At 36.2% G+C, this 27,929-nt stretch overlaps 1 protein-coding gene across 6 annotated transcripts in view; it reads right to left on the bottom strand.

Moving 5' to 3' along the window:
* Positions 1-24,682, bottom strand: part of lrrc7 (leucine rich repeat containing 7) — a 139,454-nt gene extending 114,772 nt beyond the window's left edge. For all 6 annotated transcript variants that reach the window (XM_077198772.1, XM_077198764.1, XM_077198768.1 and 3 more), the window contains exons 1-2: positions 24,359-24,682; positions 1,310-1,582 (exon numbers count right to left, since the gene is read on the bottom strand). The gene's annotated coding sequence lies outside the window, so the exon portion shown is untranslated. The remainder of the gene's footprint in view (positions 1-1,309; positions 1,583-24,358) is intronic.
* Between the last annotated feature and the right edge of the window lie 3,247 nt (positions 24,683-27,929).

Raw genomic sequence — 27,929 nt, 5'->3', positions numbered from 1 at the left:
TAATAACATTTCTTAACTCTGTCATTATTTGCTATTATTGTCATGTTCTTTACAACATTAGTGTTGACTGGCAGTAAATTATTACATTAAAAAATACAATTAATAAAATTAAAAATTTCAGATTCTTATCTACAACAGTAATTTAAGAAGTTATTTGGATATTACTTAACTTTAATCAATAATAGGCAGCGTGCCCTAGGTGATGTCATTTTAGAGGAGAGCAAGGTATTTTTGATATAGAATTTTTATATTTTTAAGGAATTTTATCATAGGAAATTTTGGTAACTATACACCCATTACTATATCTATAATTATAAAAGTATTTTTAATGCAGTAATTCTGCCTTAATGCACCTTATAATGCATTTTATGGTCTTTATTGTAACCACAGTTATAATACATTATACTACTTATCTATACATTGAACAAGCCTTTAGAAAGTATAATGCATTAAAACACATGACAAACGACCAATTTCAGACTCTGACAATGGAATGTACATTATAAATACCTTTATAATGCATTATACATAAGGGCTTTAAGTAAACGGTTACCAAAATATTTTTTATTATAGAATTTTATAGACCACTTGTAAGACATCAGCCTGAAAAGAATTATTTAATTAACACCCTGTTTCACCTCAGAAGTACATTAGTAACAATATATAATACAACATTACCACATATTTAATTTGAAACACACTAAACTCTACTACAAAATACTCCTTTTATAATCATAAAAAACATCAAAATAAGAGCAGCTGTAAAAAAAGAAAAATCTGAATTTTCCAGATAATAGTTTTTATCCTCACCGATCTGTTGTATTCAGCGAAGTTCAGTTACAAAACTCAATAGTCTATAGCCCCCAAATCAAAACTGTTGAACAATTGCGTCCAGCTGTTAGCAATCTCGATCACAGGGCAGGGCCAGAAGTCAAATGATGCCATTATCTGTCCAGACTGCAATAAAGCTCAGAGAGCCCATTACAAAAGAAAAGTTCACTCAACCATTCAATAGACCTAGGACCACAGGAAATTATGGAGCCATTTGGATTGTCATGACAGTAGGAGTAACTTGTAAAGGAAGGGCCACAGTATCAGGCACAGAACAAAGGCCAGCTCTACCACATCCCTTTTAATATACAATTTTCCTTGAACCTCGTTCATATTCTTTTTTAAGAATACAAACCCAAGCACTAATTTGTTACAGAACAGAGAACATTACAAAAAAACAAAAACCTCAGACAGACAGCACCAGCGGGGTCATTATCAGTATATTGCTTTTTTTTATTCTGCAGTTTTTCACACTTACCGAAGTAGAAATGGGATGACCTTTTGTAGACTTTATTGGCCGCTCTCTGTAGAGACTCCCAGAGCAGGCAGGACTTGTGTAGATAATCACTGGAGGGTATAGACAGCCACCCAGTTCATTTGTGTGCAAACACTTGTTTTCCTCATCTTCAGCCTCCTGTCCAAATCCTGCCAGCCACTAGACTCTGATGGCATATCCTGTTATATCACCCATGCTACACTCTCAGTCCTGAAGCACTGACCGAAAGAGGCTGCCTCCTGTTTCCAAATGCACCTAAACAGAGAAAAGGAGATGTTGTTATTCTCTTTAGCCAATCATTTCAATATTTACAGTAAAAAAGCTTCGTACACTTCCTTTTTTTTGCCTTCTCACCATTTCTATCGAAATAAACAGTCATTTACACAGCATGGAGGAAGCATTCCTAATTAAAACTTTAATTTAACACATAGAGAATATTTTGTATATTATTATAGCCTAACTGCAGAACTTTGGAACATTTTTAATGTTTAGGGATTGTATTCACACATGTAACCCAGTTCACTTCCTTAATGCAATGTTTTTTCAAGTAAAACATGTTATCCATCAGGAATTGGTTGACCTGAACGTCAAGTGTAAAGCTTTTTTTTTTTACAACAACAATTTGCTAGTATTGTTGTAATATTTACTACATTAAAGACGACTGGCATTCGATGCATTAAAAAGTACTATTTCAGAAAGACTTAACTGTAACAATTTAATTTGAATATTAGTAAACATTAACCAATGAAGTAATTTTAGAGTGGAGCAAGTTATTACCGTTTATATATGTTTATATTTTTTATTAACATAAACTATATAAACATATACTGTTTATATAGTTTATATTTTAATATAAGTTTTGATGAAAGATTATGCAGGCTAACGAATTGTGGACAATACGACCTGAATTATATATTAAGATACTTAACTGAGATTGAAAGGTATTGGGTCTGAGAATATATGGGGGAAGATACAAGATTTATTTATAAAGTGTTTAAAGAAAATTCACAATATCATTTCCATGTGATTTAGCACTAGTGCAAATATACTTTTGGTGGCAAACAGCACAGCTTTTAAGATCAGCATGTGGGAACAGCTCACTATTAAAGTAAACAGATTTATGGCTGCAGGGCAAGACTGCTTTCAGAGACACAAGATGATGAGCAGTAACTCACATCTAAGGAACTGCATGTGAATGCACCGAAAACATTTAATATCTTGAGCTTATAAAAATGATACAGCTCTAAACACTAACACTAAAAACAGAGAGCATTTTTTTCTTCTAACACTGTCATTTTTATTGTCTGTAATTTACCGTATTACTTGCTGAAACTGTGTTACGTTTGCAGTGTTTCCTGAAGGAACCATGTTTTTCTTACATATCCAATACATTCTCATGCATTTTACTTAATATCCTGTAATATGCTAAAATATAACAATAAACCTGACTTTTACTTTAGATACAAACAAATTGTACATATTTTGTTCATAAAATTAACTTTTCCCATGAAACTTAAAACATTTTAACAACTTAATATAATAAAATAGTGTTTCACAACCAGAAATGTGTTCCTTTACAGGAAAAAACATTGAGTATAATTAAGGTTTAACACTAATATTATTAAAAAATCTGTGAGGGGGAAAAACATTTAAAAGGCTTTTGATTTTATGCAGTACAGTAAAACCATAATATTGTGAAATAATTTTGTATTGTTTTCTATTTTAATACAGCCTATATTTGAAAATGTAATTTATTCCTGTGTGTCAGGGAACACCAGACTCAGAGACAGATGTTAGTTTCAAACCACATCAGTGTATTTAATAACATGACTATACTGTACAGGTAAGCATATGACAAGCTTGAGAAGAGAGCAGGAGAGGATTCACGAGGAGATCGATGGAAGAATCACAAGGAGTACGTTAAAGTATCGTTATCAAAGTAATCTTTAGAGTAGTCTGTTGTCCATAAATGAGACCAGGCAATGACTGAGTGTGAGGTGTGTGCTTTTACGCAGGGCTGATTGGCGTGCTGATGGGGAACAGGTGCAGGTGCTAGTATTCGAGTGAGTGAGAGCATTGTGTGGGCATGACGGAGGAGTCTGGTGATACCGTGGCTGCATCCGAACGCTTAAAAATGCTGCCTTTGGAGACTGCAATCAAAGGTACTAAGGCATCAAGCCACGTCCAAATCTAATGTTAGCTTTACTTCCTGTCTCCTAAAATACCTTGGGTGCTTCCCAATACTCAAATTGATCCTTCCTTGTTTCCTCACTCCCACGTCATCAAGCCCATGACCCAGAAACCATTGAACTAAGCCATCTTGAAGGACATCTCAATTCTCTAACTGCACCGCGAGGAATGAGGAGCTTCATGAGGAGTCATGAGCGAGGGTACACAAGTGTATCCTTCCCCTGCATCCTAAGGGGGTGGAGCTAAACGAGGATTCACAAATAAGAAATGAGAAGCAACCTTCATCTGATCGATTTTTGAAGGCAGCATAGATATATCCATTATAATGGTATACTGCCTTTGACATCCCACAATATTGTGCTTTCCATTCTGTGACAGTCGAGCTAAAAAAATAAAGATCACATCTGAAACTTTCGATTGGTGGTCAGATTGTGTGTAAATGTACGTTTTTGATCAACGTTATCCACTTTTGATGTCATTTCCAGCGAGAATTACTATTGTAGTCATTAAATATTCGCTTCGTTATCACCAAAAGCTTGCACTATTTTGTTGTAGATCATTCTAATATGATGATTTTGTGCTCAAGAAAAAAATCATTAAATTCTCAAAATTCTCATTATGATCAATGTTGAATGTGCTGCTTAATATTTTTGTGGAAACTGTGATCCATTTGTTTTTATAATATTTTTGTGGAAACTGTGATTCATTTGTTTTTATACATCTTTTCTAAAAGTCTTTAAATCCCTTAAAATAAATGTAATGCATCCTTGCTAAATACTTTTGCCCAGTAGTGTATATTTTGCAATGAATGTTTTCACAATTTTTTTTCAAATACCTTTTTCTTTCTTTAATAAAATAATCTATCCACAAATTAACAAGAAATTAACCACAGTAGGTTATTTTATACCCCTAACATTTGTAAATCTTAAAATATATATTATAGCCATAACCCCCATTTTAAAGACAAGGCTTAAACTAGCCCTAGACTAAAATGCATGTTTGAACTGTTTTAACTGAAAGCAACTGACACATCTTAAAATATGTCAGTGCCATTGTTTTGTCTCAAGATGCACACCAGTAATATTTTTTTCTAGGGTACATATATAAAAGCTAGTAAGGCCTACATCCTAACTTAAAGGGGTGGTATAATGCCCCTTTTTTTTACATGTAAAATAAGTCTCTGTTGTCCAGAATGTGTATTTGAAGTATGTGCGTAATAATCAAGAAACTTTACTGCCGTACCATGAGTGCAGCAGGCGTAATGATATGACGCAGTGCCTGAAAATAGACTACCTTACGTCAACTGCGCTGCGTCATATCATTGCGCCTGCTGCACTCATGGTACGGCAGTAAGGTTCCTTGATTATTACGCAGGAATGAGAGTATAGTTCCTAGCCATATCAGCCTAGAAAATCGCAACTTTACATTTTCCATCGGTCTTAGTGCACGATGTAACTACACAAGAGTCACGTTTTAAATAGGAAAAATATCTAAACACTTTGGTCATTTTTTTTTTGAGAAATGCTAATGGTCTTGTCCACTTCAATGATGTATGCTAAGCTATGCTAAAAGTGGTACCGCCAGAACCGGAGATCGGCTGAATGGATTCAAAAACGGTAAAACTCAACAGTTTAACTCTGGGGGAGTTGTAAAATGAGCCTATTTCCCAAAAAAGTGGAGTATCCCTTTAACTATCTTCAAGTCATTGATTAGCATATTCTGATATTCGGCGGGGTTTATGTAAATCTTAAGGTTGGTGATGTCACTAACCCTGGAGGAATGTCGTGTAGTCCCTACCAGCCGTTTGTTGTAGTCCTTAAAAAAGTATTACTTTAAAAGCAAATATCTCCCTTTGCTTTGAACCTTGAGCGTTGCAACTTTGCAGATCTTGTTTATGCTCAAACAGCAACATTACACACTAACTAAAGTTAGAAAATTTAAATCATAATCAACCACCCCTTTAATCTAAGCCCTGCCTGTGAAACCGGACCTTAACGTTTCTAAGTCATAATTTCTGTGTTACACGATTAATCAAAAGCACAATCAAAATATGTCCCTGGAACTTGCTAGTACACGTACCTTTAGTTTAGAATTGCTGTAAAATATGACTGTATATCACAATATGTTTGCTTTGAATTTTACAATCCACTTATGTCTTTTCAGTACACATGATTTCTACTGCAGCCAATCAAAGCACTGTCTATATAATCAGGAAGCAGAAAGCAGAGGGGGTGTTGTGTTAAACAGAAATGACTCACTGGGTGCCAGAGAACAAACCGATCTGAATTCTCCTCAATGCTTCATGTTCTTTTTAAAGTACATGTAATTGTTAACACCAGTCAAATTTCACATAACTCCAGGACATTACAAATTCCCTCTGGAACTCTAGAACTTCATTCCTCAAGTCAAGTGCCTTGGGTCCTTGGGGCACAGCTAAAAAACAACAACTATGGATACAACAGGAAAAGTAGGCTTGAGCGTTCCTCAATATAAACTAGTCAATGGATCTAAGCATACATTCAAAATGAGGATGCATGACTCACAGGCATTAGAGATGGAGTTGCAGAAAAACGTTGCCAACCTCAGCACAAAGATAAAGGGGGATTATGTGAGTGATGCCAACAACACCCTGCCATGGCGGTGCAACTATTTATAAAGATGCCCTAAAAAAAAAAAAAAAAAAGTGTGTTCTATTTATTTTTGGTGTAAAACTGAGTAGATGTTAAATTTAGAAGCATGTACTGTAGTACTATGATAGAATGACTGTAGTACTATTTAAAAGAGGTAGTTCACCCAAATTTGACAATTTTATTACTCACCCTAATGTATTTCATATTTTTTCTTCTTCTTTTTTATGCAAGACCAAAAAAAAAAAAGAAAAGGGATTCTTTGGATTTCAACTACCAAAACTCTCAGAATCAGGCACTGCTGCTTTTATAACTCATTTCACATTAACATTTATGCATTTGGCAGACGCTTTTATCCAAGGGACTTACATTGCATTTCAAGGTACACGTTTTTACATTCTTATTAGTTCTTGCTTTCCTTGGGAATCAAACCCATGACCTTGGCTTTGCAAGTGCCAACGCTCTACCATTTGAGCTACAGGAAAGCTGCTTTCAGATTCAGAAGTGCAATTGCCGTATTAAACAACTGCTCCAAAGGAGGCAGGTGTGAAAACGCCTTAAGTCTTTTAAAGCCATATGCTAGATTTATATGAGGATTTATATGAGGAACAAACCAAATTCAAGTCATTATTTACTGACAATCTTACCATATCCAGTGACCTGACAACTTGAAATCTGTCAGTGAGGTGAACTTGATTCGTGAACAAATCAATCTGATTCGATTGAACGACTGAGTAGTAAATCATCAACAAACCACTCAGTATGATTTGTGAACCTGATCCAGCACAAAAGAGTTATTAATTTGCCAATCTGGTTCTAGAGACTCGATGATCCAGTCGCAACAGTTCTCGAGTTAACAGCTCACTGCCTGGAGAGGAAAAATATCACTCTGTTATTATGACTTAAGGCTTACTTGGAATATAGTGCACGAGTCATATGGATGACTTTTATGGTGCTTTATTGGTGTGTTTTTTGTTATCTTTTTTTGTCATTTTTGGAACTTAACCATCAGTATGAATTGATGTTGTATGCAAAGTGAAGATTCTTCAGAAAATCTCTTTTGTGTTAAATAAAATAACAGCATACACTTGAAGAATATCATATGGGTGGGTAATTAATATTAAACATTGAACTTTACATTTTTAAGTGAACTATTCCTTTAAGAACTCCAAGGCAAAATAAATAATTAAATGACGGTTGAGAATACACTGAACGAGAATCCCGATCCCATGGTCTTTGTAACAGCAAAATCAGTGTTCCAGGTGTACACTTGGTGCCGTTTGCCAAATGCCAACTAGCTTCCGACACCTGATGTCCAGATCTGCTCAGCAGGAAGTAAAGCCAGTGACCTCATGCTTACGGATTCCCATGGCACGTGGGAGCATTCTGATGAAACATGCTTAACCAAGAGAGAGGATGGGGTGTAATTAAATCACATCTCCAGAGGGGAGCCCACAACCAGAGATCAATGCTGGGGAAAAGAATTGTAATTTGCACAGTGTGGCAAACAGCGGCATTTAAACATGCCAAGCTCAGGTTCAATCGCTCTATTTAATGGAAGCGAAACATTTAAGGTCATTGTCCCAGTGAGGCATGGGGAGATGGGGCCCAGTCTCCATCTTACAAATGATGATGTATAGCTTAACGGGACCCTCTGGCAGAATACCAAGTGGAATCAAACCTCCATTCAATCAGAAGGTGATTCTCCACATAGAGAATATGCGTGGACTGGAAACACTCAATTCATTTGGATACATTTGTTACAGTTGCATTGTAAATACAGTTTTTGTAATTAAAATACATGCTTCTCAGACTGATTACAATAAAAAAATTATTAATTAGAATTAATCTTAAATTTGGAAAATACAAAATATTGTATAATGTAAAATTGTAACAAATATTGTAATAAACTACTTTACCATTGTATGAAAATGATTTACATCAATGTTTTACACAAGTACATTGTCGTGACATTCTTTTTACCGCAAACAACTATTTTACCAAAACTAAAATTTTACTAAAAGTTATTGTAGTTGTTTACCTCAAAGACAATGAGCATGTTTGATATGTAAATTGCTTGAGCTGTGATATGTAAATAAAACACTTACTTACTGTAAATCATATTTTCATGAGTTTTAAATAATTTGACTTAATTATGTGTATTTAAAATATGAAATTATCCTTAGCAAGACAAGGTAGTCAGCCATTTCATTCTAAAAATGCTTAAAATATAGTTTCCTCCACCAACATTTTGAGCATGAATGTGGTGGAAATGTTTTTTATTCTTAGTATCATTGAGATAGCTAATAGTGTTACTTTAGTTACTAAAGTCTTTTTGTTGTTTAGTTTTTTTTAATGTCTATAGACATGTATATAGTCGGTTTCACGTTATTTTGATGGCCCCTTTGACACATTCTGTTGACTAAGTAACGTTGCACCTTCATGTCTACTAAGTGTTAGTAGAGTATTAGTAGACTAGGGTTAGAATAAGTAGACATAGTTGCAAAGTGACTTATAGTCAGTAGAATGTCTTTGGGGGAGCATAACAATAAAGAGTTAGCAGATAATAAGCAACATTCATGTAGTAGACATGTAGGTGCAACGTTACTTATACTTGCAGAATGTTCAAAAGGGACTATCAAAATAAAGTGTTACCAAATAGTAAATATATATTCTATATTTTAGTTATGTCAGTATATCATGTAAAACTTTCCTTGGCCAACAGGATAAAATAAATTAAGTTTAAGGTTTTTTCTCACATTTTATTTCAAGCAACAAAAATATCTTTGTTTATTTCTATATATTTTTATTTTATACTTACTGTAATAAGCCTGGGTAGAAATGACATTTGTTCATGAAACTTTAGGAGAGAAAAAAACCCCCGAATTCTCCAATAATGCATGCACATTCAATGTTTATATATTTTACTGTTAGTAAATTAAATAAACTGATTTTTAAGGAAATTCACAGTACACAGGGACAAAAGTGCCACGAAGAAACACCACCTGACATGATTTGAACAGAGTGAAAAGGTCTTGAAATCTTTCAAATGCAAATTCGTCCTTCAAAAGCAAATGATCATGAGCACCTTGCACTCATTTAAAGGCGGCTAAGCTGTCCTCAGGTCAGGCATGGCACAAATAAAACGGATAAATTAATAAACAGAAGGAAGGGGAAAATGGAGCAATCGTCCCCAAGGTCCTCTGTTTCTGGGACGTTCCATCAACATTGCTACACATTAGCGAGGTAGTACAAATGCTAAAACATATCATGAATGTTTATTATGAAGCACAGCAGGCCACACACACAATCAATCCTGCCTCTAATGTTGACGGCCCGCGGCTGAGAGTTGAGGATAAGCGGAGTTGCCACGTGAGGAGACGAGATCACTGAGTCACTTGAACGGGAGCACCTCCAGGCACTAACACAGCCCATATGGCCTCTCACAAAGCAACTTTCATCCCCTACACCTGCCTGTAGCATGTTTGTGTTTCAAGAAGAGGTCTGTTTTAAATGCAACGTATATGTTATGCATTTTATAACCTATTGTTTCATGGTTTCACAAAAATAAGTGCCTCTGTGATTTTCAATGCATCCTCAACATTAATTATCCTAGAATTCTATCATGTTTTCATTGTCAAGTTGCTTGCTTTCTTCATAATAGAGCCACTATAGACATATGAGACTTTTTAAGTTGATCTATAGCTGAATATTCCACGTGACATGAAGATTGAATATTATGAACTAAACATAAAATAAACAGCCCATTAGCTCAAGATAAGATCAAATTAGATATTGCAAACCACCTAATGTCACAAGACTCCATGTGAAGCTAAACAGGCAACCATGCAAGAGAGTAATAATATTAGACAAAAGTCTCTTGATGGCACCCAAAGGGTGTCTAGGCATCCCAGAATACCTTGCACTGGCCTACTTTGTTATTTCTGGTGCCTCTGCATTTTGTCAGTATGGTGAAGAATTGTACTCTAAATTAAGGAAAGACCCGTTTAAACATTCAAGCTGAACTTGAAATAAAAGTAATGAAAAAAACAAAGCAGTTTCTTTAACTGATCGTTGTTCGTGTTTCTTATGGTTTTTAGGTTGAGGTGCAGATGACAAAATGAACGTCAGCCGGAATGAACCACTATAACCACAAATCACATCCTCCCTGTTGGGAAATGACCAAGAATGTACCATCAGTCACCATGTAGTCATTCACCCAAAATGCAGCAAACCCACTGAGCCAGACAATATAACATTTGTCCTTAAATGTCTTACGCTTCTACTTGCTAAAGGTACAGTTCACCCAAAAATGAAAGTTAATTTCTTCATTTATATATACTGTATATAAACTAAACACTAAATCAGAATTTTGAGCTTGTGAAGCTCTTTTCAGTGAACTTCTGGATTAGGTTCACAAATCATAGCAAGTGATTAATTCACTATTCAGAATCATTCATTAAGTGGAATTTGGACAGATTCATTCATGAATCAATTTTAACTTACTGACTCAGTGATCCATTTTCAACAGTTTTAAAGTTATCAGGTATCTGAAGGGCAATATTATCAATACATAATGACTTAAATTTGGGTTGTTCTTCAGATAAATCTAGCATATGTCTTTACAAGACTTCCAATATAGTGCCAAATGTAGTCATAGATCCCTCTTATGTTTCCTTTTTTTAATCATTTGGTCACTATGAACTGTCGTTATTGCAAAAGATCAGCGTGAAGATTCTTCAAAATATATTTTATCTTCCACAAAAGAAAGAAAGTCACACAGGTTTGGAATGAGGGTGAGTAAATTTGAGAATTTTCATTTTTCGATGAACTATCCTTCAAAGAATGCAGTAAATATTTTAAATATACAACTCACTGATTTTTTTCTAGGTTTTTTCCCCTAAAATAAGGCCTTACATTGTACCGCGATGTGAATTAAAAAGTAAATAGCTAAAAAGGTGCAGAATGTACACATTTTTCGAGATATTGGAATGATTTCAGGAACAGAAATTATGAAGTTACTGCATATGAAATATAAGACAGAACCTTCTGACTAGGGGTGGGCGATATAGCCTCAAAATTCTATCACGATATTTCAAGAATATTTGCGATAATGATATTTATGACGATATAGACATTTTTTTGTTGTTGTTGAAACATTTCTTATTATGTTTATCTCACCTAAATGTTTGCTCACTCATTGCGTTTTTACAATGTGGTAATTTTGTTTTTAAGAGTTTACACAACACAAGGAAGCTTCAATCTTTGAATTAAATGTTAAATGTGTGTAGGTCTAACACCAGTATTCCGAAATACTACAGAAACATAATAAAGTAATCAAATGTAAAATAACACATAGTCTTTTAGGTCTGTTTCCTGATTAAATTAAATACATAGGCTAATAATTCTCATTCATTACAATTAAAGCTATCTTTTGTTGTTTTGACGACAACATTAATGACAGACGCATAGCCTATGGCGGCTGTCACTTTTACAGCTAGTGCACGGATCCATTGCTGTTTTCATTATAGCCTACTGTCTGTCACACTGTCACATGCGTTTTATACATAACCGACTGTGTTTATGAGTATACTTACCAAGACCGGAAGTTTTACACAATTTTGCGGTTTTCCCCCCATTAAAGCGATATAATCCGCGAAAAATAACTTTAGTTTCTCGCGAGCTGTACTCTTTGTATGCACGCAGTGCAACTCTCAGAGAGTGCGCGAGTTGCTTACTGGATAGTTTAAAATAGGGGTGGCACGATCCGCTTTTTTTGCCTCCGATACCGATTCCGATACCTGGGACTCAGTATTGGCCGATACCGATCCGATCCAATACTAAATAATAATTAAAAAAACAGTGCCAAATTACCTAATAAACTGTATCTGTATGCCTCACTGTGGGGAAGAGACTGGGATTATTCTTTTGTTAAAGGCATCAAAGCTTGACTTAAACATTATTTTCCTTACTTTGTAAAACAATACAGACAAAATATATACTATATAATTAAAATACATTTATTTTAAAATTTTAAGCGCAACTTTTTAATGAAGCAGCAACATATGATACATAGATTGGACAGAACAACTAAGGCTATCAATAAACTGCCATTGCGCAAAAGTATTGTAATATGAAAGGCTCCAATTCAGAGCGGCACGAAACACTTATGCGCATCCCGTGCGCAGAATGATGCGCTCGAAGCAACATGGAGTCACGGCGCGCAGCGCGTCGCATTGAAAAGTTCAAAGTACAAAAGTAAGATATACATATATTTCTTTATTTATTCATTAGTTTGAGCCTTTTAACAGTTTTAAATTTCAGTTAATGAGCGCGTGAAGAGCAATTATATCGCTCTCTACTCCAGTGTTGTGATCACTGTTGTGTTGTGATCTAACAGACACCCGGTTGAAAGTAACATGTGAAACTCCAGCACGGTAAAGTCCTTTTATGCAAACCATAGACCTTTATCTACATATCTACAGTATAATAATAGGAACATTGACTCATCTTGGAGAGAGTTTCATCGTGTTGACTGTTTTACCCGAGCGCGACGCGCTGTTTGAGTGCTGAGAATGACTGACAGCCGCAGCGGAGGGAAGTACTTATGTGAAGATTAATTTAACGATAAATCTGTACCTCATATTAAACTATATGTAATGGCTTCAGAAATCTTGGAATACAGTACACGAAAACATTATAGTGCTTTATAATGTTTTTGTGACTTTTGTGTTGTATAACAATAACATACGTAGGCTATACAATATCGGATCGGATTTGGATGGTCTCGTCTGGCGATACCCGATCCGGCAAATATTGCTAGTATCGGAGCAATACCGATACTGAGTAGCTATCGGATCGGCGCACCCCTAGTTTAAAATCGCTTGAATGTTTAAACTGATAAGAATTAAGAAGACTTGAAAATTATAAACTTTAGTTACGATGCACTGATGGCCCGATTGTGCAAGAGACCATTCAGTCATGTCCCGACACCTAAACGCGCGCGAGAGAAGACGCGCGTCGGCAGCCCCGCTGAACACTCAAGTTGTTTGTGAAATGCTAAATCGTCATCGGAGGCTGACAGGCTGCTCTCGCGCTCAGACAGGTGTTGTTGTTGTGCGTGCTAGGGAACGTAAATGCGCCATACGTCATCGCGTCGCTATATCATTGATATCGCGATTTGACACTTTTTTATCATGTTAAAATGTATACCGGCAGGGGCGGAGCCAGACGATGTAAACATTCGGGGCTTAGCCCAAATCTAGGGGGGTCCAGGGGGATACTCCCCCGGGGAGATTTTTTTCCCATTTACGTCAGCTAAATGCACTATTTTTCGGGCTGTTTGAGATAATAGAATGCCTAAAATACAACCCCGACAGGCTGATTATGTGTCCGACGCGAAGCAGCCTGAAGGATTTATATTTGCCATAACAACCGCCTCGCTATACATTATCCCGCTTATTACATGCCTCCCTACCAAATAAATCAATAATTTGACACAAAATATTGATTTAAAAAGGAGTTTATTGATTTAAAAAACGGTTGTATTGCTTCCGCTAAAGAAAATAGTCCGTTCCGTCTCTGAACGCGTCCATGGCAACGCTCGGAGACGGAACGGACTATTTTCTACACCATACCAATTCCATTAATTATAGAAATACTAATACGTTTATTACATTGTTACAGGCGCATCTCAAAAATGTATTATAAATAGTGTGCTGCACCACCAGAACAAGACTGACAGATTAAATTCTCAGGAAACCTTTGCAGGCGTTTTGAGTTGATTAGCTGATTAGAGATCTTGTCAGGTCGTATAAAAAATTCTTTGTTCTAAAATTCTAATACATTTTGAGATTACTACTTCTGGAGTTTTGATTTCCATGAGCTGTAAGCCCTTATCATCAAGATTAAAACAATAAAAGGCTTGAAATATTTTACTTTTTATGTAATGAATTTAGAATATATTAAAGATTCACTTTTTTAATTAAAGTATGAGGGGAAAAAATAACGTATTAACGATATTGATGCATCTGTAACGTTACTTGTAATTGTTGTCATCAGGAGGAAATAAGTTATATTTTCTAATCTTCTTTAGCACTATATTTCTCAATTAGTCTCTCTTCTTATCCCACTAATGTGCCAAGATTAGATGTACCCCCCTAATCATCAGACAAATCATCCGCCCATCTCTATTAACAACTAATTTCTCTTAACACCTAACGATAACTCGCTAGCTACTACCCAGCAGCAATACAATAACTTACGTTAACTCAAGTGTTAAGTTACAACAGCGGATTCACAAACCTGTAACACTTGTCCGCGGTTCGTCTGACGCTGCTTCTGAATCTCTCTCCGGCCGGTGAGGTTTAGTTTTCTGTATAAAAAACTTTGTCATGTCCATAATAATTTATGTAAGCTCGCTACGACGCCAGTGAAACATACAAAAACCCCGCCAGCAGCCAGCCCCTGATGACAACAACGACGAATTTCTTCTTCGTTAGTTTTTATTGGCAGTTGGCAAACAAGCTGAGTGATGCGCGAATCGATGCATTACCGTCCGCATCCACGCACGGTAATAGAGATTTTGTTTCATTTTTTGCCGCTCCAGTCAGAAAGACTGAGATAAAATGAAAACAAGTTGAAGTTATTTTAAAAAACCTAAAAGATTCGGGGCTTTTGACAAAACATTCGGGGCTTAAGCCCAATTAGCCACCCCCCCGCTCCGCCTCTGTATACCGGTATTATCGTGGACGGTATGATATGGCACACCCCTACTTCTGACAACAGGGGGGGAAAAATGGTTTTCTTCTCTAAAACACTTTGTTACAGTTCAAGATCAAAACTGAGCTTGACAGTGTCAACTGATGTCCTTAGCCATAATCCAAGCTTGAATTTCATCTTTAAAAATATATCTTCATAACATAAAATGTATTGTACAGTGCAATCAATGCTTAAAATGAAACATTACTCTGCCAATAACTAAAAAGCTCAACCAGGATTAGCAATATCAGAGCGATTTGCTACTCTTTACTATTCCACAAAGGAGGACAAACTGAGTGGACTGGTATGATTCTTGTGTGAATCGATGGAACTGGTATAGTCAGGAGGAAGTGCTTGGGTTTGTACTGCAGTAGGGATGGTGAGATGAAGAGAGAGAATGTTTTATTTGTGACTTCACACAGCGAAGCCTGCCTGAGTGGGCTGACAAGCGCTCATGCTACACAGAGTTGCCATGGAAACTGCAGGCTTCGGAGGAGAAAGTGCAAGACAGAGGATATGAATTAAGTTCTGTCATTTTATCATCTACTGTTGACTACAGCGTGTGCGTCGTGGAAATGGTAACGAGATACCAAAGCAAACATACTTACTGCTCACTAATCTTCTAGTTAAGACTTGCAAAATTGGCCGTACTTCATAAGCCACCATCAGTAATGTCAATGTACTGTACAAGCATTTCGCTAGTGTGGATTACTTTAGACTTCAATCCATCGAGCATTTTCTATTTCCATGCTCAAAGATGATGAGATAAGCACTGCCCTACATGTAAGAGCCAGAGCATGTATATGGAATATAAATATATATGTTTTAAATCCCTACAAAACATTCCATTAAGGGAAAGTTCATTCAAAAATGAAAATTCTGTCATTATTTACTCACCCAAACTTGTAAGACTTTCATTTTTCTGAGAACGACAAAAGAATATATTTCGAAGAACCTTGTTCATACAATGGGAGGCAATGGGGTCCAAAACAAAAATGTTAATTGAGGCATATCTTTTTTTGTTTACCACAGATCAAAGAAAGTCATACAGGATTGGAATGACAGATTCAGATTATATGAATAGCTTGCTTTTGGTTTTTAAATAGCAATTTCACATATCTGATTGAAACACTTCAAAATGCAGCCATGGCTCCATCTGGTGCACAGAGACCGATCAATACACTTCATGACTCCAGTCCTACATTCCTCCATGTTCCTATATATTTTTTAAGTGAATATCCTCTTAAAGCAAAATAATTTCAAGAAATGCTTCTGCCATGTAATTTGTGATTAAAATGAAGCAAATCTGCTCATTGTCTATCTGCTTAAATTAAATACTGTAGCAAGAGATCACTTAGTATATGGGTCCAGTACATTATGTTTTGCCCTAGTTTCTCATTCGTCTGATGTTCAGCTCATTTGAACATTTTACGTTCAGCAATAATGCCATATAGCAGAATAAGGGCCAATCAGGAAATATGCTAGCTTAGAAGCTTAGAATATGCTAGCTTAGAATATGCTAGTTTAGAAGATCCTCAAGATCTTAAAGCTCTTAGAACAAAAAAGGGGGGGAAATATAGTAGCAGCTATTATATGTTTTAGGGCATATTATAAAATAGCATTTTAAAGAACATTCAGATTTTAAACCAAACACAAAAGACAGCATCGGTCATCTTTTCCAAACTACACCATTTTCCACAGTAACAAATCTGTCAAACCACTTCTGTACCGGTATAAAAAGATATACTGCAAGCATTCTCTCACTCTATCTGAATTGTAACCAACTCCCATCGACCTTCACCAGTGACCAGACAATCGGTGGGAAAAACAGCAGGAAAAAGCAAAACAACTCAAGGACACAAAGTACATGCTCAACTTAGGGCAGGATACTGCCAAATTCATTCACAGTTCTCACACATTCCCATCTCTCACTATTTAAAGTGATACCCAAAAGTTAAAATCATCGCATCATTTACTCATTCTTATGTCCTTTTAAAATCGCTTGACTTTCATTCTACACAGTAAAAATAATAGTATTAGTATATAAATAAAATCTAGCACATGTTTCTGGCTTTATCATAAAGGACATTAGTATCTAACTATATATTTTAGAACTTTAACTGTATACTTTATTCAATTATTTAATATACCAATTTACTTGAACTACCGAAATCTGCTTTGTACCTTCAAATGTAGGCTACTGATACGCTGCATTGAGGGTTCTTCGTAAATTGGCCTGTCCATAAAACATGGCCAATACTCGTATATGGACAGAGCACAGGGTCATTACATTCTATCAGGGTAACTCACATCAAACTAAAATAATGGAATAAACAATGTACCATAACACCCTAATTTACATAACAAAATAGGGACTTCTGGGAGTTCTGGGACGTTCTTATACTGTTTTCAGAGTAAATTATATGGCATTTCATATTTTTTACTTGCAAAAAAAATAAATTTAAGATTAAATTACAATTAAATACATGCATTTTCACAGCATTTCAAAAGCCATCGCTTTTGAAAATATGTTCACAAATGATATGTATTGCATGGAAAAATAATATGTCATTGTATTTTGACAAGGAATCTGATTGCCTGCACACTAAAAGAAATGTTTGCATATAAACTGCCGCAATGCATTGCATATCAAATTACAAACGATTTTCAATGAACATGGTTTTCCATGGGATTGCATTTGTTTTTATTATATCCCCTGCACGTGAGCAGAGACAAATCATATAGAACAGTCATATAGACCTGTCTTATCTTTCAAAAAGAAAAAAATCTTATTAACCCCACACTTTTAAATGGTATAGCATAAGTAAAGGGATTTGGCTTGTTGTCCAAAGGCATATTGGTTTCAAGTTCAAATATCTGTAAAATGAATGAAACTAAGAACAGAAATCCCTAAGTATATGATATGAGTGACCGGCTAAGGTCTTATTGTGCAATATGCACCATGAGCTTTACTGTACAAGTTTGCATACAGAGTTGCAATTTAGTAGTTGAGGCTATCCAACCCCACAACATATAGGGATACTGTGCATAAGCATAATGCAAATAAAACCATGCAAGTTCCTCTGTAATTATTCAAGCTAATTATTTACCATAAACATTATTATTTGAGGACAGTGATGGAATCCTAAATGCCTAAATCTCGATGTGGATTTACAGTCTTGTGACCTTCACTTGTGTGTCTAAAATACTACGCCCCCACAAAGTCAAAGATTCTGGGGATAAGCAAAGAGCTTGTGAAGATCTATGAATATTTGAGTAACATTAGATCTGTCCTGCTGATGTGTGAATCTTCACAGGTCATGTGTCAGCAATTGTGTGTGAGAACATGTGGATTTCATTTGGAATACAAATGACGAATAAAGATAAAGTGACATAGAAAAGGGGGGGGGGGGGGGGGTTGTGATTTTGATCAGAAATCACTGTGTATTCCAATCACATAACCCAACACCCCAACCCCCCACCCCCATCTCACCTCTCCTACCGCAGTCATCCTGCCTCAAGACTGTTTTAATAAGGAGCAGTGAATTAGAAGATGGTGGGTTCCTTTGCCATGATTCGGTCTATTCAAGCATGATGCAAATCCACAATCAGTCCTTGATTGTCCAATAGATTCATCTTCGGTGAGATCACAATTACTATGAATAACATACGCTTCAATGACACGGTTCTCTATGCAATTTATATGAATGTTATTATTTGCAATATTTTGCTCAAAATGGGCAAGGTAACTCACTCGCTCAAGAGGAAAGCATAGTGCAAAACATTGTTTAGAGGCTTGTCTAAGGCTTCGAGGGATGCAATGGCAATTCAGATGACTGTACAGAAATAAAGTCAAATTGATATAACGAAATAAGAGATCAAACAGTTTTAGGTAAACCAAAAATGTTCCTAAAACAGTTTTGCTCTCATATTCCATTCTCAAAGCCCGATCATTCTCGGAGTTAAACTTTGCTGTATGGGCTGTTGGAAAAAATCCTGAAATTCACACCAGTGCGGGCACATGAACTCATGAACACACTTTTGAAACATAAAATGACAAACAGACCCTATGGTCTCTTGAACTTCACAGACATAATGAAGAACACAAGTATACATATCAAGAGCAAATAGAGGAAAAAGTCATGTGAAAGTTGGCAGCACTGTGATTGGCTGATTACCCTGTCAATACCATTCATCATGTCAGCAAACTGGTCCACAAATCCTTACAAAATTGGTCAAAGAGGTGGAAACAGACAGACTAATTAAAAAAAGTTACACACAAAAACTTAACTCACAAAAATTACAATTTATTTATAAAATTACAATTTAGATTTTTTTTATATATACAGTATATAGGACATTTTATAGGACAGTACAGATAAACGAACGGAAGCAAAGTAGAAAATGGGATGTGGAAAGGTCCTCTAGCTGTAAAACTAATTTTACACATTACAATGAATTAGAATTATTATAATGAAAAATGCATAAACTTGATGAGAATTTTGTGTGACTTGGTTATAATAAATAGTACTTGGGGGTCAGTAAGATTTTTTTAAATTGATTAATCATTTTTATTCAGCAAGGTCCCATTAAATTGATCAAAAGTCACAGTAAAGATATTTATTTATTTATTTGAAAATGTCAACTTCATAAAAATGTCTGCTTTTGAATTTTATATTCATCAAAGTTTCTTTTTTGAAAAGCTTGTACAGGTCCTTCTCAAAAAATTAGCATATTGTGATAAAGTTCATTATTTTCCATAATGTAATGATAAAAATTAGATTAGATTCATTCAAAAATTTTAGATTCATTGCACACCAACTGAAATATTTCAGGTCTTTTATTGTTTTAATACTGATGATTTTGGCAGGGTCAATGCAGCTAGCTATCAGGAGATTTTGGAGCACTTCATGCTTCCATCTGCTGAAAAGCTTTATGGAGATGAAGATTTCATTTTTCAGCATGACCTGGCACCTGCTCACAGTGCCAAAACCACTGGTAAATGGTTTACTGACCATGGTATTACTGTGCTCAATTGGCCTGCCAACTCTCCTGACCTGAACCCCATAGAGAATCTGTGGGATATTGTGAAGAGAAAGTTGAGAGACGCAAGACCCAACACTCTGGATGAGCTTAAGGCCGCTATCGAAGCATCCTGGTCCTCCATAACACCTCAGCAGTGCCACAGGCTGATTGCCTCCATGCCACACCGCATTGAAGCAGTCATTTCTGCAAAAGGATTTCCGACCAAGTATTAAGTGCATAACTGAACAGAATTGTTTGAAGCTTGACTTTTTTTGTATTAAATACACGTCTTTTATTGGTCGGATGAAATATGCTAATTTTTTTAGATAGGAATTTTGGGTTTTCATGAGCTGTATGCCAAAATCATCAGCATTAAAACAATAAAAGACCTGAAATATTTCAGTTGGTGTGCAATGAATCTAAAATATATGAAAGTTTAATTTTTATCATTACATTATGGAAAATAATGAACTTTATCACAATATGCTAATTTTTTGAGAAGGACCTGTATATGTGGGGTTTAGACATGACTGTAAAACATGTCAAGTGAGTAAGGCTCATCTCTTTTTAGCATGTCCACAAACAAATTTGATGAAAAAGACCGTGCTTTATCGAGGTTCTGCTGCTTGGAATATAGAATCTATAAATATAAAGTGCTTTAAGATGAGTATGTAAAGATATGCATGTTGCATGTGTGCTGCTACTTTAAATGACTAAATTATTTCTTTGTCACATTTTTGTATAGTGCTGTTTACCCAGATTAACGGAAACACCAAAACACTATAACGTGGAAGAAATACAGTTTGGTGACTTAATCTGAGTAATTGTATTTATTTGTATATATTGATAATAAGAAGCAATGTTTCTTGAGCACCAAATTAGCATATTAGAATGATTTCTGAATGATCAAATTAAACAGACTGGAGTGAAATTTAGCTTTGCCATCACGGGAAGAAATTACATTAAATTATATTAAATAGAAAACAGTTATGTTTAATAATATAATTTAAAAATACTTCACAATATACTGGTTTTACTGTGCAGATTTGTTGAGCATTAGAGGCTAAAAACAAAAATTTGTAAAGTAGTGTATATTTCTATAAATAAATATAATTTATAAGTATAAAAATATAAATAGTATTGTTTGGTTGTCATTAAAGATAAAATAAAGTGCCATATGCTAAACGCACTAAACTTTAAAATGGAACAGGACCATGAATTCATACTGGGACCCAGAGAAGGGACTTTGCCTCCCCACTCACTGGTCCCGTACCATACAGCAGCTAATGCCTTTACTTCAGGTGGAAAGTGAATGACAGATTGAGTGGATAAGCATGCTGAATAACTTTTACTCAGCTCCTCAGAAATCTCCCTCAGCTATCAGTCACCCTTCTCACACACAGCAGGGGCCGCTCTCAGCCTGCCATTGCAGAAGGGCACAACTGGAAGCCCCCACTCTCTGCCTCTCTCTCCGCAGAGAACCTCTTACGCTGCAGACGCCCACACAACACTGAAATCAAACCTTGTCTGTAGGCTGAAAAACTGTCTTTTCTGCCAGTGTACAGAGAATCATGACAGACTGACAGACAGAAAATCAGAAAGCGCAAATATCGCTTCTTCATAACCTCAACGTAGCGCTCATGAGGTAAACCGAAGTAGGATGCAGATCGCAAGTCATCGAGGAACATTGAAAATTATGCATCACGCAGACATTCTTACCTACGGTGATGATTCAAAAGGTGAAAACTTGTGGGTGTTTTCATGACTGGCAAACCACATCACAATACACAACAGATGGGAAAGTAACACTTGAACAAACACTTCAACAAAGAACCGTTATGCCCACTGAGAAGACAGCAGATGCATTGCTTTGCTCCTAGTTGTGAAGTCACATAGTGAGTAAGGGTGTTCCAGATCTGCAATAATAGGCGATAATTATAATAAAGTGCTAAACCTCCAGCATTCTGCTGTGTATGTGTGTGTGTGAGAGAAAGTGTTTATGTGTAGGCAGGCCTTTCACACAGAGATGATGCTGCACCATGGAAACCTGTGCAGATATCTGCAGCTAATTATGCAGCGACCCGCTGACAGATATGAAGAGGAAAAAGCACCATGGAATTAAAGTGCCAGCTCTGGCTGCCTCCATTCTCCACATCACTAGTGAGAAAATGTGTGTGTGTTTATAAGAGAGAGATAGGGAGTAAAGACTTAAAAGAGCATGGCATGATGTAATCAAGCAACTTCAGTAGAAATCCTGCAAGTAAATGTGAATCCACATGCTTAAAAATGCTTGAGGAGTAGTAGTATTTAAATGAATAAAACAAACTGGGAACAAACGCTCCAAAAGTCCAGTAATAACTGAATTCCATGTAAATAACTTAAAGATCAACTATAAAATGGCATGTGTTTGTTCTCAAACAGTTTGGACATATCATATTGTCTCAGCACTCAATGTACTAATATATATATATATATATATATATATATATATATATATATAACTACTAAAAGACATGGGTTGCATTCCCTAAAACATCTGTCTTTTACCAAACCAGTGTGAGCTGAACGGATAGATCTGTACTGGTAATCCACACCTCTTCAATTATTTAGTATGTTGTGAATTTAATAAACGTCGCTCTTTGCTCTATCATAATATACATTAAATTATTAAAAAAGCTGAGTATTTTCCATGGGACAAGCGCATGTAGGTCGGGGTGACCTAGTTGACAGAAGACCTACTTTAATCTGATTGGCTTTATCAAGGCGATCCAGTCCCTGCACTGTTGCTTCCTTCAAACCAGGTCTGTTTATGTATCCTTAATTCTATCATCATCATCATAAACTCTAAAACATGCAGAAGCCTCATATCGACCCATATGTGCATTAAAATGAATACATTTTGGTGATGTATGGCAATTAATAATTGTGACTCACCCGACTATTATACATTAAAAAGAGGTTTTCTTGATTCTGAAACAACAGGGAAGTTTTTACTGATACTTTCTGCTCTTTCTAACATTATCAGACCAAGAGACCAAGATAATTTAGCTGACTCTTGTTGGCCTGTTGCCCAGTCAAGATGGTTTCAGATGGATTTCTAGAGGAAAACATTCCAAGGATTTGGTGACCTTGTGAGGGAGTGATGAGCCTCTCTAAGGCACTGACTTCAAGTCTTTCAAACCATCTTTTTACCATTACAAACTATGTGGACAATTAGGATGTTATAATCATATAAATGGACATTTGAAGAAATTCTGGGTAAATAAAAAGGCAAGTGTATACTAAATGTTCATTGAGCCCTATCAAACGAAATTTGTTCTGTGACCAAATAGTCTACTCGATAAAATTGATTGTGTATCAATATAAATGCTTATTTGCCTGACCTACATGCAACAAAAACTTAGAAACAATCATGCAGCTTTGACAGTAATCTATATAAAGGTAATTGATTTGCAGTAAACTTTTGCACTAAAATTCTAAGTCGTGATACTGTTAACTTCATATCATTCGCCCACTCTCAGAGTTTGCCCTTTCAGAGATCTTTGGGAACAGATTTAATAATTTGTGAGCTTAAACCACTTTGCTTTTATTTATTTTGCTAATTATTTCCTAAAAGATTTCTTAATAAAATAAGGAGGCTGTTATTTCTGAACAGACTATGTTTCAAACCTCTAAACCTGCAAGAAACGTATAACATGTCACCTATTTCTGAAGGCGATTCATATTCTGTCCCAAGAACACTAAACTTTTCAGAGGTCCCAAACACATTCACTATAATGCAAATACATACCATTATGTCAACTAGAGTGAATATTTAAAATATATAAATCACAAACTAAAATGGGTTGGCATTAATACAGGCATTTTGGATTATATTTTAAAAACGGACAAATTATCTTAAAGTTTCCCATGATACCCATTTCTGAAGTGACTGAATGACATTACAGTGTATTTTTTTATTTATTTTTTTTATTTATTTTTTGCTGAAAAGTTGATCAAATTCCTATTTTTGGTCGTAATAACACCTAAGCATACACATTTAAAGGGGCAAATTAGTTTAGGTAGGCTAATCCTTAAAAGCAACAGTGCCAAACAGAAATTGGATTAACAAGCGTTTTTGAAATTACAAGGGAGATCGCGACCAACAATGTTAACTTATACTACCTAGCAAAAACCCCTTTACGCCTGAACTCCTTAGGGTCATACAAAGGGGTCAACACTAAATCAGAAGTGGATCTGAACATTTGAGACATGACATCCGCAACATGCGCAAAGCTCTGCTGACTTTGAGTAGGCGTTCTTCTTTCATTTCAGCCAGCTGCGACTCAGTGCAGCAGAGCAGATGCGTGAACATTCAAGCACAGCCACTGTAAAACGCGTTCTTTAAAGAGTAAAAGAAACATAAAACATGCACTCAATTCCTACGTACCGTATGGAGCAGTTTGTTCATTTTGGGACTGAATGAGCGTAAGGTTCGAAAAATACGTTTTCCAAAAACGGAATTCGGCTCCCTTCCCTTCCAAAAATCCAGTGGAAATGACAGCGGGTGACGTTTTTAATCAAAAACGACAGAATTCTCTATGTTATTAACCATCGTGCCTCCTTGTAGACCGTGTCCATCCCGATCTGCATCGTCGGTGCGGTTCAGTGCAATGGCTGCGCGCGTGCATACAGTGGTCTGCGGACGGACTCCCACGACGTCAATCAAACAAGTTCACCTACGCTTCACTCCTGAGTGCGAGGATTGGTTATGAAGTTGCATTATGTCTTAAATTATTCTCTCAGCGATATTATTCAATTAGAACCTCCTGCCCGCGCATGTGTTTACAGGCCACGTGAGTTTATAGCGAGCTTATGTCTATATTTGAGCGTCTCACGCACCTTTATTTTCTACCTAGAATAACAAACAGCTGTCAAGCATAATGGGCTATTTGGTTTATGTGTTAATTTAAGCATTATTATTGTTGAAGCACAATCGTGACGTGATTCGGATGTAAAAGCAATTATTGTAGGCTATCAAGTAGGCTACGATTGCGGTATTAGTTAGCTCGTATATTTCTTCTATAAAAAATAGTTAATTGAGCATCTGCAATCAACGAACAGATTAAACCGGTCTGGCATATAAAGCGGAGTCACCGATATTTATTTCCCCTTGCTCAGTGTTCTGTGATCACTGGCTCCTGCTCTTCTCTATACCGGGTTTTTATTTCAGCATTAGTGAGAGAAACCGCTGCAAGCGTTGTGAGAAAAACACAGATTGTATGATTTCCTAAGAATGATGGAGAGCCCAAAAGGAAATCAAAACAAAAAGTTCGATCTTTCAAACAATATATTTCCAGTCCTCGTAATCTTTCATGATTTTTCAGCAATGCTTCAATTAATCACAAAAGTCAGGGTATATAGCTCAAACAGCGCTAGCAATGCAGCATTGAGGGTTTGATTTCCCAGGTAGCCTAATGCACGTAGGCTAGTTAAATTCCCTTGACTATCTGTCATTTGCTTTGGATAAACGTTGCCAAATGCACAGTGTAATCGTGAGAGAATCTTGCCGAAACTGTCACACCCTGGTCTGGAATCCAACACTCAAATGAATCACCAATTATTAGATAAAAAAAATGAAAAAAGTCAACCCCCATTGCAAATCAGGTTAATTTACAGATGTTCTGCTGTTTGCAATAAACAAATCAAACAAAATGGAAATACCTCAACAACAAATGTTTCAAGTGGTTTCCCCAAATTCAACAGAAAATGCAACTTTTGGCAGACTCAAAATTATTTAACCCCTTCATGGCAAGCATTTTTAGTACTTTAGTAGATCAACCTTTTGCTGTTATGACCTGCTGCAAACAAGACGTATAAACAGCACAAGCTTCTGGCAGTGTTTCTAACTAAGAAATCTTAGTTCATTCCTCATGAGCAATGGCCTTCAGTTCAGTAATATTCTTGGGTTTGCGTGCTGCAACTGCCTTCAAATCCCACCAGAGTTGCGTTCAAGTCGGGTGACTGTGATGGCCACTGTAGAATCTTCCAGGACTTCTTCTACAACCATTCTTGGTGGAATCTGAGGTATGCTTAGGATCATTGTCCTGTTGGAAGGTCCAAAGATGCCCATGCTTCAGCTTCCTCATTGACGACATGACATTTTCTCCTAGGATTTCCTGATACTTCAACGAATCAATCTTGCCTTCCACACGGTGCAGGTTTCCAGTGGCAGAGGATGCAAAGCGGCCCCAGAGCATCACCAAGCACCACCATGCTTAATTGTACACAGAGTGTTCTTTTCAGCATACATATTCTTCATCCTCAAGAAATACCGCTAATCCAGCACCGAAAAGTTCCAGTTTTGTTTCATCGCTCCACAGAACAGAATCCCAAAAATATTTTTTTGCACTTTTCTTGTGCTTTTGAGTCAGTAGTGGTGTACATCTTGGAGTTGCCACCAAGTCTTGCTGCAGGTCTTTTGCAGTCACTTGAGGGTTTTTCTGAACCTGCCTTCTCAGAAATCTAATTGCAGCTGTTGATAGCTTCCTTTTTTCTGCCCTGTCCAGGTAGTGTAACCACTGTTCCTTTACGTTTTAATTTGCGAACTATGCTTCCAATGGTGTCTCTAGGAAAATGTAGTGCCTTCGCTATCTTTTTGTATCCTGTTCCTTGTTTAAGAAGGGTGATGCTATCTTTTCTTAACTTTTTGGACCATTTTTTTGACTTAGCCATATTTCTAACATACAGTCAAACGTGACACTTAACAAACCCAGCCAGTTCAGATATTTCAAGTGTTCTAGCTCAAGCAAACCTGGTGCAACTAATGAAGCTCTTGATTAGTTGCATCAGGTGTGCTTGAGACAACACCTGTTTTGCAGATGTGTGCTGTTGTAAGGGATTCAGGGTGTTGAATAATTTTGAGCCTGCAGAAGGCATTAAAAGTTGCATATACATACATCTGTCATGACAACTCTCAAAGTGTTTTTCATGGTATTGGATATGACTATGTTGATATTTGGTCTTGGCTGAATAGATCTGCTACGCTGCTGCTGTTATTGTTGTTGCTGTTGATTTATTTATTTTTTTGCTGCTGCCGAGCAAGTATGGGACTTGCTTCTGCCAATACAAACACAACACGCTGCTGCAAGCAAGTAAAACATGCTGCTGCTGTATAGCATAATGAACGACCCATAGCAGATGGTGGAGCTGGGGAAGGTGGAGAGTTTCTGAAAGCGTGCTGCACTGCTACAGCAAATTCTGAGCAATGTTAAAAGGTTGAACAACGAGCTCATTGGCTAGTGATACAGCAGGAACCAATCAACTGTGCCATATAGAGAATGATGTGAGTGCAAGCAGATTGAGTTAAGGACCTATCACCCTGCACCATCTAGAGTTTCATGTCAGAACTTTGTGTTCATATATAAACACACACACATACAGTCAAAAGTTTACATTACATTTTAAAATATATTCAAATAGACAACTTATAATAATATTTCACACTATTACTGTTTTACTGTATTTTTTATTAAATAAGAGAATTTGTTCATAAACATTAAACATTTCCAAACTTTTGACAGGTCATGTATATATTAGTTAGACAGTTCCTTGTCTTATTTGTGTGTGAAAATAAGAAATGTTATGCTGTGAGTACACTAGACTATACCGCTCTATGATATTCATTACTGTACTCAGCCATCATTACCATGGCAACTATAGATCATGCACAACATACACCAGTGAGCCACTTTCCCTTTCACTGAGCAACAGTAATTTAATATCTCTTTTGCATCACAGAAACTCAGAATAGCCTGCAATGTTTTATAGATTACGTATACTGAGCTATTTGAAAGTGCTTTGCATTAGATAAAATGACAGTGGTAATTACACGTATTTTTAAAGAAAATAAACGTGGCTGGCCATTTTCATATTCAATATTATCTAAACTGATGCCACACACCATTCAAATATAGCCTACTTACACTTAAATGATAGAGTTAAACTTGCACACTGCAATA

Source organism: Siphateles boraxobius, unplaced genomic scaffold (assembly GCF_051911475.1).
Source record: "Siphateles boraxobius isolate OS27281-9 unplaced genomic scaffold, OSU_SipBor_1 41, whole genome shotgun sequence".
Classification (NCBI taxonomy): domain Eukaryota; kingdom Metazoa; phylum Chordata; class Actinopteri; order Cypriniformes; family Leuciscidae; genus Siphateles; species Siphateles boraxobius.
The sequence above is the reverse complement of the archived record's forward strand: the minus strand, read 5'-3'. Positions and strand labels throughout refer to the sequence as shown.